The sequence below is a fragment of the Ovis aries genome, chromosome 5, assembly GCF_016772045.2.
Source record: "Ovis aries strain OAR_USU_Benz2616 breed Rambouillet chromosome 5, ARS-UI_Ramb_v3.0, whole genome shotgun sequence".
NCBI classification, from domain to species: domain Eukaryota; kingdom Metazoa; phylum Chordata; class Mammalia; order Artiodactyla; family Bovidae; genus Ovis; species Ovis aries.
The window spans coordinates 40,453,898-40,466,624 of record NC_056058.1 but is presented as its reverse complement, the minus strand read 5'-3'; the positions used below and the strand labels follow the sequence as shown (position 1 = coordinate 40,466,624).

The following is a 12,727-nucleotide window of genomic DNA, read 5'->3' as shown; positions in this document are numbered from 1 at the left end:
TGAAGTGAAATCATCATGGATTATGGTGGGCCTTAAATCCAATGATGAATGTCCTTGGTGTTTTTTGTCTTGTGGCTGCATCAGTTCAATCTCTGCCTCTTCAACATGTGTCTACGTGTGCCTTCTGCTTTCCTGTCTTTTTATAAGGACATCCATCATCTCACTTTTGTGCTTTAAGCTGTTGCTCATAGTATTTTGGCAAAACAAACAAAAAGTGTGTTCTGTTAGTTGTCTAGGTTTAGGGCTCAGCATGGTGGAATCTTGGTTTTCATGTATTTTAAAATGTTAAAATCACTTTTGTAGATTATTTTTATTTTAGCTAGAGCTTTTTTGATGGCTTTGGTTAAAGTTTAACTTTATTTCTTATTTCTCTTTAATACACTTGGTGCCGAATTTTGTTGAGTTAGCATATGCTCACAGCGACTGGTATGAAATTTATCAATCCTTATATATGCTTCTGAGTATAACTCAGTCAAACTTTCATTTATTGCAGAATTTTTATTATTGCTGTGTCCCATGAAAGTGAGTTGAGCAAGGAGTAATGAGCTACGAAAACGCTACATAGCGTGCTCAGTGCTTGCTCCTTTCAGCTTTTTATAATGTAGAGAGAATTCTGAGAGCGTTCGCATCCAGAGAGCATTTGTCACCTAGGGAGCATTTTGATAATGTTACATGTGAACGCTAGCACATGTAACTTTGTCAAAAATTAATTACAGATGTTTGAAGAGCCCATGTAGACATTTTCAGGGCCTTGCTTGGAATTAAGCACATTAACAATATTTAAAATTTGAATTGGAGACTAAACAATATGCCACTAAATAACAAAGAGATCACTTAAGAAATCAAAGAGAAAATAAAAAATACCTAGAAACAAAAGACAGTGAAAACCCAGCCCCAAACCTACGAGATGCAGAAAAGCAGTGCTAAGAGGGAAGTTAATGGCAATACAATCCTACCTCAAGAAACATGAAAAAGTCTCAAACAGCCTAGCCTTACACCTAAAGCAATTAGAGAAAGAACAACAACCCCCTCCGCCCCCTCCCCGCCCCCCGCCCCAAATCCTCAAAGTTAGTAGAAGAAAAGAAATTATAAATATCAGAGCAGAAATAAATGCAGGAGAAATGAAAAAAACAATAGCAAAGAGCGATAAAACTACAAGCTGCTTCTTTGAGAAGATAAACAAAATAGATTAACCATTGTGTTAAATCACTTCAGTTGTGTCTGACTCTTTGCTACCCTATGGACTGTAGCCTGTCAGGCTCTTTTGTCCCCGGGATTCTCCAGGCAAGAACCCTGGAATGAGCTGCCATGCCCTTCTCCAGGAGATCTTCCCAACCTGGGGAGGGAATCCACATCTCTTACACCTCCTGCATTGCTAGATGGGTTCTTTACCACTAGTGCCACACTAGCCTGACTCATTCAGAAAAAAGTGAGAAGGCGCAAATCAATAAAATTAGAAGTGAAGAAAGGAGAAATTACAATTGACACCACAGAAATACAAAGGATCATAAGAGACTACTACAAGCAACTATATGCCAACAAAATGGACAACCTCAAAGAAATGGACAAATGTTTAGAACAGTACAACCTTCCAAGTCTGAACCAGGAAGCAACAGAAAATATGAACAGACCATTCACAAGCACTGAAATTGAAACTGTAATAAAAAATCTTCCAACAAACAAAAGCCCAGGGCTGGATGTGACAGGTGAATTCTATCAAGCATTTAGGTAAGAGTTAACACTTATCCTTCTCAAACTCTTCCAAAAATTGCAGAGGGAGGAATATCCTCAAACTCATTCTATGAGGCCATCGTCACTCTGATGTCAAAACCAGACATAATATTACACAAAAAAGAAAATTACAGTTCAGTATCAGTTAAGAACATAAATGCAAAAATCCTTGATGGAAAACTAGCAGATAGAATCCAATAATACATTAAAAGGATCATACACTACAATCGAATGAGGTTTACACCAGGGGTGCAAAGAGTATATATACAAATCAATCAATGTGATACACCACATTAACAAATGAAGAATGATGTAAAAAAATTGGGGATGAAAAGGAGGAAAAAACCTACATGATAGAATTAGAAAAATCAGCCCTTTAAACCAGAATTCTTTCTAAAATGTAAATTTTGAAATTGTCTTTAATTGAGAAATAGGATGTTTTAAAGAAAAAAATTTGGAAAAAAAAGTTTTAAATTTATTATCTTATAAGCAAATTTCAAATAAATCTGTTGTAGCTCATTTATAAATGAGCTTCAGGGGGTTGATGATTTTTTTAGGGTGTTTGTAAAAATGCCATAAGACATATTTAAGGAGGAAAAGGAACGTGAGGAATTAAACTTCTATCTTGATTTAAGTGATCACTGACTTTATTTCACGTGTATGCATATACATCTACATGTGTATGTGTGCGATACATTTTTACATATTAAAATTATCATGTCTGCCAAACGTGAACTAAATGACACTTTACAGTTGATGATGTTGATAAATAACATTCAGTTATAGCTCAGCTACCTGAGCTTAAGTGTCAAGGCCTTCATTAGCCATGAGAAGAATCACAGGCTACTCAACCATTAAGTATGCCACATGCATGACATCACAGCTCTATGGGACCACTAGCAGATTAGTCATCTGTTCGTCAAGGTGTCTTATTTAGGGGAATGCATGAAGTTTTTAGGCAAGATGGCTCTGAAGAAAGAATCAGATGCCAAGTATAGAGTCAAACTAGAATCTCTTTCTATTAACAGGCCCAGGGCCACGAAAGTAGCATTAACCAAGAGGCTGCTGTTTCCCCAAACTTGCTTGTTAACGAATGATACTGACTGTGATATACATGCTGATGAGAATTGAACTGATTGAATGCACTCTGTATGATTAAGGAGTTAATGTCCTATGTAAAATTTAAAGTTACTATTGGTAAAGAATATCCATGGAGATGATAAACACATGCACAATTAAACATAATATGTATTACGTAACACCAAGAATACAATGTACATGCTTATGGTAATATGTTTATATTATATAGTATTAACTCCATGATACTTATGTATGACAACATATAGTATATACTATACAAAATTAAACACACATAGCATTAATAGAAATATTAATTGGGGGGAAAGACACGGAAACTTGGCATACAGAGGAATACGTCACTTTTTTTCACATCTTCTATATAGATACAGCACATGAAAAGAGTTTTGAATACAAAGAATTCCTGTATTTAAAAAAAATATGTCCTCATATTTAAAAAGTATTATTTATCCAAATTAAATACAGAGTCCGATAATCTATGTATAATGCCCTTCCCTTCATTTAAACACTTGAAGGAGACGTGGTCTCTAACTGCCATGTTGACAATAGACGAGTAGGGGCCAGCAGATGCAAGGAGAGAAGCTGGGAGGCTACAGAGAAATCCAGACAGAAGATGGTTGTTGGTATCAGGATGGGAGCAGGGGAAGTACTGAGAAGTAGAAAGTAGAGCTGATGGAATCTGCTGATGTGAGTGTGAGAGGTGTCCAGAACGACCCCCTGCATTTTGTCTCGAGCAGCTGGAAGTGTGGGGATATTTTTATTTAAACCGGGAAGATAGCAAGTTTGGGCTGGGATGGACAGAAATTAGCAGATCAGTTTGACCTATGTGAGGTGCTTATTAGATATCCCAGTAGACTCATGTAGATCTGCTGGCTAGACAGATAGACTGGGGTAGGCAGAATATAAATGGTATTGAAAGCTTCCAGCCTCAAGGAAAGCACAAACCATGCGGGTAAGTGGATTGGATTGCAGGGTATAAGTGGAGCTTCTTCCAGGCCACCTGTCCTCCCAATCAGGGAGGCTGAGCTGAGTGAACTTCAATATCAGAAAGTCACATTTCCAATTAAATGAGGGAACTGATTAACAGGGTTCTGAATAAAGCAAGGGTTGACTTTGTTTTTCCTGGTCCACCAAAGACAGACAGGAGTCTTTCTCCACCCTCATACCTATGTTGCTGCTTCTCCTTCAGCAGCTTTCTCAGGGTCAGAGTCCATCAGTCACAGCATCCTCAAAGGCAGTCTTGTCACAGATTTGCTGCCTTGAGCAGCAGACCCCTCGCTGCTCACATCCTCCCCCTTATATTTTATACCCAAGTGTGTGTTCAGTTGGGCTGGCAATATGGCCTCTGCATGTATGGGGGCCACTCATACCAAAAAGCACTAACACTGCAGGATTGGGACTGGTCTCCATGAAGTCAGAGCAAAACTAGATAGCAGCCACAGTCGCACCCCTCTGGCTTCTTTCTGTTTGAATTCCCAATTAACAGCATGTTGTTGGGGATCCCCGAGACAATTCTCAGCTTCAATAGAAGGATTCACAGAACTGAGAAAATCTTTTATATTAATTGCTATGGTTTATTACAGTGGAAGGATACAGAGTAAAATAAGTAACAGGGTCCAGGTTCCCCCCAAAACATACAGGACCCTGAAAAGACCAGGAGCAGGCTTCCAGGTGTTCTCTCCTGGTGGAGTCATACAAACAGTGCTTAGTTCTCCAGTGATGACAACACAAAATACTATCATCCAGAAAATCTCACCTGAGCCTTGATGTTCAGAGTTTTATGGAAGTTTTTATGGTTGACCTTAGTCTCCAGCCCTTGCAGAGGTCAAGTTGACACTGCATGGCCCAAGGTACCCAATATAACTCAAGTTATTGTTGTAGACTATATGAGGTGGCCCAAGCCCCAGGCAAACAAAGACTCTCTTATCAGACAAGTTATTCCAAGTTCTTATAAGTTACCTCCCAAGAGCCAGGCAAAGCCTTCTTTGGAATGTGGAAGGTTTGGAAGCTCCAGACCTCTTTAGTCTTTAATGCCTAGACCTCATAAAGGGCTTAGAAACTTTCATTTCATTGGTCATTTCCTAGAAAAGAAGAAATCAGCTGTAAAGCCTTTGACTACAAGGGGTTGGACTTTTCTTCAAAACATATTTTAAAAGTATCTTTGACGATTTTCTTGTGACTTTCCATCAAAGCACATAATTCTTATTAAGCAAAAGGAATCATGGGGCCTCCCTGGTGGACCAGTGGTTAAGAATCCACCTGCCAACGCAGGGCACACGGGTCTAGGAAGATTCCACATGCCTTGAGGCAATTAAGCCCATGCGCTGCAAATGCTGACCTTGCAACTAGAGAAAGCCTGCACACAGCAACAAAGATGCAGAGCAGCCAAAATATATAATTAATATTTTAAAAAGAATGATAAGTTACTGAATCAAAATCTTCAAAATTTACAAGAGGAAACTCAAAAAATTTACCCCATATTCCACTCTCATAATTACAAAGTTTCCCAGAAATATCTGTGACACAGCCAATCCACATAGTCCTTACCCTCTGGGTCTCCCTGATATCTGGCCCCAGGGTCGACACCTAGAAGAAAGTACAGTGTGAGCATCTCTCAGGCTAGTGGGTTGCAGGCAGGGATTCCCCGTCCTTCAGAGAACCATTAATGTCCAACATTTTGAAAAATGAAATGGAAGACAAGATGAAATTCAGGCATCACACCTGGTAGAGGCAGATTCTGTATACCTTCTATTTCAGTTATGTTAACTGTAAGTATGAGTATCTGTGTGTGTGACTGTGTAAGTATAGGAGAGTATGTGAGGAGGTGTGTGTACATGAGTGGGCTGGGTCTTTTCTTGACGTATATTACTCTTATGGCCCTTTGGCTGGTTGGAAGAAGCATGGTTAAGTGGTGAAGGATAAAAGTCAAAGGCCCAGAGGCCTGGCCTTGAGTCCTGGCCCTGCATCTTAGGGATTTCGTGACTCTGGGTAATTTTCTTGATCTCACTGAGTTTCAATTTCTTTAAAAAAAAAAAAAAAAAGTAACTACCTCAAGGTTATCATAAGGACTGAATAAAAATTAAATGTAAAGCATCTAGTACCATGCCTGGCTCAGTAAGTACTATTTATTTTATTTTCATCATTCTTATTACTGTTGCTATTATTATAGATCATGGTCAAACATGAGAAACAGTGTTTGAGAAATAGTAACCTAGAGGATAGGATTAACAAAGCCAAAGTCAGTGCCTTCCATCAAGCCAGCCCGGTTTTTTAACACCTGAAGAAGGGATGGTGGTTTTGCATAACTCAAGCCTGAGGGATAGATGCTCACTTTAGGTTTGAGTTCCCCTGTGGGCAGTGAGTGGACAGACTTACTTCCCAAAGCAATGGCTGGACACTTGCCCAGGCTGGAACATTCCACTTTTTGTAACACATGTTCCTCCCACCACCTCTTAACTCAGAACCTGTCTTTGCTAATCAAGTTTAACATCATCATCAGTAACAAGACAGACTGACATCAGGTATCCCCTAATATAATGTTTTGGGAAGGACGCAACATCCTTTCTGTGACACTTGACCAGAATGTAAATCCTCATTTAACAATGAGTAAAAAGCCAAAAACAAAAACAAACAAACAAAAAAACCCAATCTGAGAGCCATTCACAGACTTAAAGAATAAACTTATGGTTGCCAGGAGGAAGGGATAGCTAAGGAGTTTGGGATGGACATGCACACTGCTGTAACAAACCAGGACTTACTGTATAGCACATAGACGTCTTCTCAGTGTTATGGGACAGCCTGGATGGGAGAACGGTTTGGGGGAGAATGGATACACGTATATATATGGCTGAGTCCATTTGCTGTTCACCAGAAACAATTACAATGTTGTTAATTGGCTATACAACATTTTTTTTTAAAAATCACGGTATCCTTGATTGGACACAACACCAAAAAATGCAATACGAGATACTGTTTGGACATTAGTGAAGAAGCTCGTGAAATGTAAGTAAAGCCTGTAGTTTAGTTAACTCCCTGCTTTTGATAACTGTACTATGGTTAGCGTTAGGAGAACCTGACTAAAAGGGATTCTCTTTTTACTATTTTTGTAACTTCTCTGTAAGTTTAAAAGTTTTTCTAAATAAATAGCAGACGTGTCTATGTGTGTATACAGACATACACATATATGTATGTATGCATATAAACATATATATGCATATATGTATATGTGTGTGTGTGTGTGTGTGTATATATATATGTGTATATATATATATATATATATATATATATATATATGATCCACGTTGAGTGAGTTGGCTGCCAGCAAGCCACAGGGTTTTAACCCTGTTGAGTTTTTCTGATTAGCCTGCTCTTTGAGAAAGCATGATTCTTTCACTGCAAGTTCCCTGTTGACTGTTTGCATTATTACAGAAAAGTAAGCATCTATTTTTTTTTTAAAAAGTTTCCTATTAAACACTCCAGGGAGGACCCATGTGGCACTGGTTAGGGAGGACTTATTATGCTAAGTCCATAGGCCCCACCAACATTCTTTGTCGCCAGAAGGCCAGGCCACATGTGCTGTGGGACCTGAGCCACACATGAAAACCAGATCCTCCAACCCCCATTTCCCATCCCAACACCTGGGAAGATACTTTTCAGTTGTACTGTTTGTTCAAAACCTGAGTCTGTATAATTTTAATTCAAAGAGATCAAACTTTCAGATGGAGCAGAAACAATCCCTAAAGGAGTCCTGAAAGTGATGACTCTCTTGGTACCAAATTAACAATCACCTTCATTTCTCAGCTCAAAAGAATAATTAGTCCCAGAGGATAGAACTCATTTAGTTGATCACATTAGGATGGATATAGACAACACTATTTCTATTAATGGATATACACTTAAGTATCAGGCTGATGATATTGATACTAATAACATCATTAACAAGAATTTATTATTGCATTATTATTAACAATGCATACCACTGACAACTCTAATTTCTACCTTTATGCCAATAAACTGTAAGCATCCCCCATAGAAACCTGGCAGGAGCTGAGAGTTCTGTCTTCATCACTTTGCCAGTTTGGATGTGGGGCAAGTTTTGCAAACCAGAGATAATCTCAGCAAAGCCTTTGGCAACCACTGTCTGCACAAAATATCTTAAAACAGATTATTAAAGGGAACACATCATACTTTGATGTATGCATGCAGGATAGGAAAGCTTGCTACGAAGAGATCAATTTCCAAGCTAGCTAAGAGCAGAAGCTTGACGGGGACTTGACAAGATGAACTTGTGAAAAATGTTCACCCAGCAAGGACTTTGTACAAGAAATTTTGTTCTAACATCAAATTTAATATATAGGCTGGTCTCAAGGGCTGCATGTATTTATTTAGCAATTACTATGTATTTGATTGTGTAGCAGGATACTAAAATAGGATTCTTTCTGTTTCAGTTTAAGCTGAGTCACCGGGAGTTCCCTGGTGGTCCATGGTTAGGACTCAGTGCTTTCACTGCTGTGGTCCATGTCCAGGTTCAATTCCTGGTCAGGTAATTAAGATCACAAACACAGTGTGGCCAAAACAAAGAAATAAACTGAGTCACCAATCTGAGGGACATCAGATACCACACTGTGAGACAGATCTCTGGATGCAGAATTTAGGAAAGAAGCAATTGGGGAACCATTCCCTGACTCTTTTCTCTTCTTATCGATGTAGATAGATGGGGGTGGTGATGGAGATCAACAGGACTGATGAGATTCTTTGTCAAGCCCTGTTGATGGTGAGAAATGGGGTGGGATCCTTTTATTAGTCTTGAGTCTAATAATGCAAAGGGGTGTTGTTTCTGAAGTGAGACTAGGTTTGAAAATTCAAATGATGGTAAATCTGTAAAATAGCAATTTTCTATTGCTGCTATAACAAATTAAATGCAAATCTATTGGCTTCAGTTCAGTTCAGTCACTCAGTTGTGTCCGACTCTTTGCGACCCCATGAATCGCAGCACGCCAGGCCTCCCTGTCTGTCACCAACTCCCAGAGTTTACCCAAACTCATGTCCATCGAGTCGATGATGCCATCCAGCCATCTCATCCTCTGTCGTCCCCTTCTCCTCCTGCCTGCAATCCCTCCCAGCATCAGAGTCTTTTCCAATGAGTCAACTCTTCGCATCAGGTGGCTAAAGTATTGGAGTTTCAGCTTCAGCATAAGTCCTTCCAATGAACACCCAGGACTGAGCTCCTTTAGGGTGGACTGGTTGGATCTCCTTGCAGTCCAAGGGACTCTCAAGAGTCTTCTCCAACACCACAGTTCAAAAGCATCAATTCTTTGGCACTCAGCTTTCTTCATAGACCAACTCTCACATCCACACATGACCACTGGAAAAACCATAGCCTTGACTAGACAGACCTTTGTTGGCAAAGTAATATTTCTGCTTTTGAATATGCTATCGAGGTTGGTCATAACTTTCCTCCCAAGGAGTAAGTGTCTTTTAATTTTATGACTGCAGTCACGATCTGCAGTGATTTTGGAGCCCCCAAAAATAACGTCTGACACTGTTTCCACTGTTTCCCCATCTATTTCCCATGAAGTGATGGGACCAGATGCCATGATCTTCATTTTCTGAATGTTGAGCTTTAAGTCAACTTTTTCACTCTCCTCTTTCACTTTTATCAAGAAGCTTTTTAGTTCCTCTTCACTTTCTGCCATAAGGGTGGTGTCATCTGCATATCTGAGGTTATTGATATTTCTCCCAGCAATCTTGATTCCAGCTCGTGCTTCTTTCCAGCCCAGCGTTTCTCATGAGGTACTCTGCCTATAAGTTAAATAGGCAGGGTGACAATATACAGCCGTGACGTACTCCTTTTCCTATTTGGAACCAATCTGTTGTTCCATGTCCAGGTCTAACTGTTGCTTCCTGACCTGCATACAGATTTCTCAAGAGGCAGGTCAGGTGATCTGTTATTCCCATCTCTTTCAGAATTTTCCAGTTTATTGTGATCCACACTCTATTGGCTTAACACAATACAATTTTTTGGTCTTACTGTTCTGAAAATCAAAAGTCTGGCACAGGTCTTGCTAGGTTAAAGTCAAAATGTTGGCAGGACTGTGTTCATTTTGGAGACTCTAGGGGCAGTATGTTTCCTTGATTTTCCAGTTTCTAGAAGCTATCTGCATTCCTCTGCTTATAGCCCCTTCCTCTATCTTCAAAGGATCTTTTTTTTTTTTTAAGTGATTTTATTTATGGTTGTGCAGGGTCTTTCTGCTGCGTGGGCTTTTCTCTAGCTGTGGCGAGCAGGGGCTGCTCTCCAGTGGCGGGGGCGTGGGCTTCTCACCGCGGTGGCTCCTTTTGTTGTGGAACACGGGCTCTGGTGCCCACATACCTCAGTACTGTGGCTCCTGGGCTCGAGAGCCCCGGCCCAGTGGCTGTGATGCAGGGGCTCAGCTGCTCTGCTACATGTGGTCTTCCCAGACCAGGGGTGGAACTCGCGTCCCCTGCTTTGGCAGGGGGCGATCCTTTACCACTGAGCCGCCAGGAAGTGAAGTGAAGTGAAGTCGCTCAGTCGTGTCCGACTCTGTGCGACCCCATGGACAGTAGCCTACCAGGCTCCGCCGTCCATGGGATTTTCCAGGCAAGAATACTGGAGTGGGCTGCCATTTCCTTCTCCAGGAAAGCTCTCGGGCATATTTTAGACTCTAGTTTTCCACGCTCCTATCTGGTGAGAGAGGCCTGGGAGCCGGGAGTCCTCAGTCACGGTGCTCGCTTTGCCATCAAAAGCTCTGCCCCTCCCTCAGTCGTGTCTGACTCTGCCCGCGAGGCTCCTCTGTCCATGGGATTTCGCAGGCAAGATTACTGGAGTGGATTGCCATTTCCTTCTTCAGGATCATTGTTGAGCCAAGTCCTTTCCATGTCACTTCATTCTGAGCTGCTCTTCTGCTTCCATCTTCTACATTTAAGGGACCCTTTGATTGTATTTGGTCCACCTAGATAATCTAGGATAATCTCTCTATTGCAAAGTCCATTGATTAGCAAACTTATTCTATATACTCTATGTGCAACCTTAATTCTCCTTTTCTATGTTACATAATATATTCACACGTTCTGGGGATTAGAATGTGGATTTGGGGGAGATCATTGTTATGCCCATCACAGATGCCTAAGAGTGAGTATAAGAGGCCTGAGTATGTGCATGTGTGCATGCTAAGTTACTTCAGTTGTGTCCGGCTTTTTGTGACCCTATGGACTGTAGCCCTCCAGGCTCCTCTGTCCATGGGATTACCTAGGCAAGGTTCAGGAGTGGGCTGCCATGCCCTCCTCCAGGGGCTCTTCAACACAGGAATTGAACCCACATCTCTTATGTCTTCTGCATTAGCAGGTGGGTTCTTTATCACTAGGACCACCCAGAAAGCCCAAATGTGCCCTGGCCCTCTTCAAATTTTCTCCTGTAAACAGGAACTGACTATCCTTCTGAACACATTTTTAACAGACTGTAGTAGACATGGAAAATTGTGTTTAACCTTTCCACAAATGGTGATTGATTATGATGGAAGAAATTTTTACACATTGGGGTTTGAGAAAGTCATCCTACTCACCACATTATGATGGCTGTTTTAAAGCTTTTGGCTTGTCACTCGATAAATCATTGACTGCTTTCCGTGTCAATAAGCTTAGCACTACATCATCATTTGTAGGGCTTCCCTGGTGGCTCAGATGGTAAAGAATCCGCCTGCAATGTGGGAGACCCAGATTCGATCCCTGGGTCGGGAAGATTCCCTGGAGAAGGGAATGGCAACCCACTCCAGTATTCTTGCCTGGAGAATTCCACGGATATCGGAGTCTAGCGGGGTACAGTCCATGGGGTTGCAGCAACAAACACAACAACATTTGCAGTATCTGAGAGTTATCCCATTATTCATTTAACAATGATTGTTTTAAAAATCCCTCAGTGAATGAATCACATTTAGATTTTTTTCAACGTTTCTCATATAAAAACAATACTTTTGGAGGGTCGCCCTTTGGCCTGAGTAGACTAAGACAACGCTACATGGGTTGGGTGGGCGGCTGGGGGATTGGGCTGGAGTCGAAACATAATAAATTGGGAAGAGGATGGACGGGGCAGCCTGGGCACTTGAACCAGCGTAGGGAGGGTTGACGACTGCAAGACCCGAGCAGCGTCATCCTTTATACCAGAAAGCTGGTGGGCCCTATGGGGAAAAAAACAAAACAAGGAGAAAGTGGAGGAGGTGCTAGAAGAAGAGGAAGAAGAATATGTGGTGGAAAAAGTTCTAGACCGTCGAGGGGTAAAGGGCAAAGTGGAGTATCTCCTAAAGTGGAAGGGGTTCTCACATGAGGATAACACATGGGAACCAGAAGAGAACCTGGATTGCCCTGACCTCATTGCTGAGTTTCTGCAGTCACAGAAAACAGCATACGAGACAGATAAATCAGAGGGAGGCAAGCGCAAAGCTGATTCTTATTCGGAAGATCAGTGGGGGAGAGCAAACCAAAGAAGAAGAAACAAGAGTCAGAAAAGCCACGAGGCTTTGCCCGGGTTTGGAACCAGAGCGGATTATTGGAGCTACGGACTCCAGTGGAGAACTCATTGTTCCTAATGAAATGGAAGAACTCTGATGAGGCTGATCTGGTCCCTGCCAAGGAAGCCAATGTCAAGTGCCCGCAGGTTGTTATATCCTTCTATGAGGAAAGGCTGACGTGGCATTCTTACCCCTCAGAGGATGATGACAAAAAAGATGATAAGAATTAACTTTCTTGAATACCAGCCCCTGTCACATCTGACTGTGGGTTTCAAGTGGGGAAAGAAGGAGTTCTCCTTGTCTTGACACCATGAAGGTCGCTTGAGAAGATGTCCTTTGAAGAGCCAGTATAGTTTCTGTGCCATACAGCAGCCCAG

At 41.3% G+C, this 12,727-nt stretch overlaps 1 pseudogene; it reads left to right on the top strand.

The window, feature by feature from the left end:
• LOC101113328 (chromobox protein homolog 1-like) overlaps positions 1–12,727 on the top strand; it is a 19,972-nt pseudogene extending 7,245 nt beyond the window's left edge.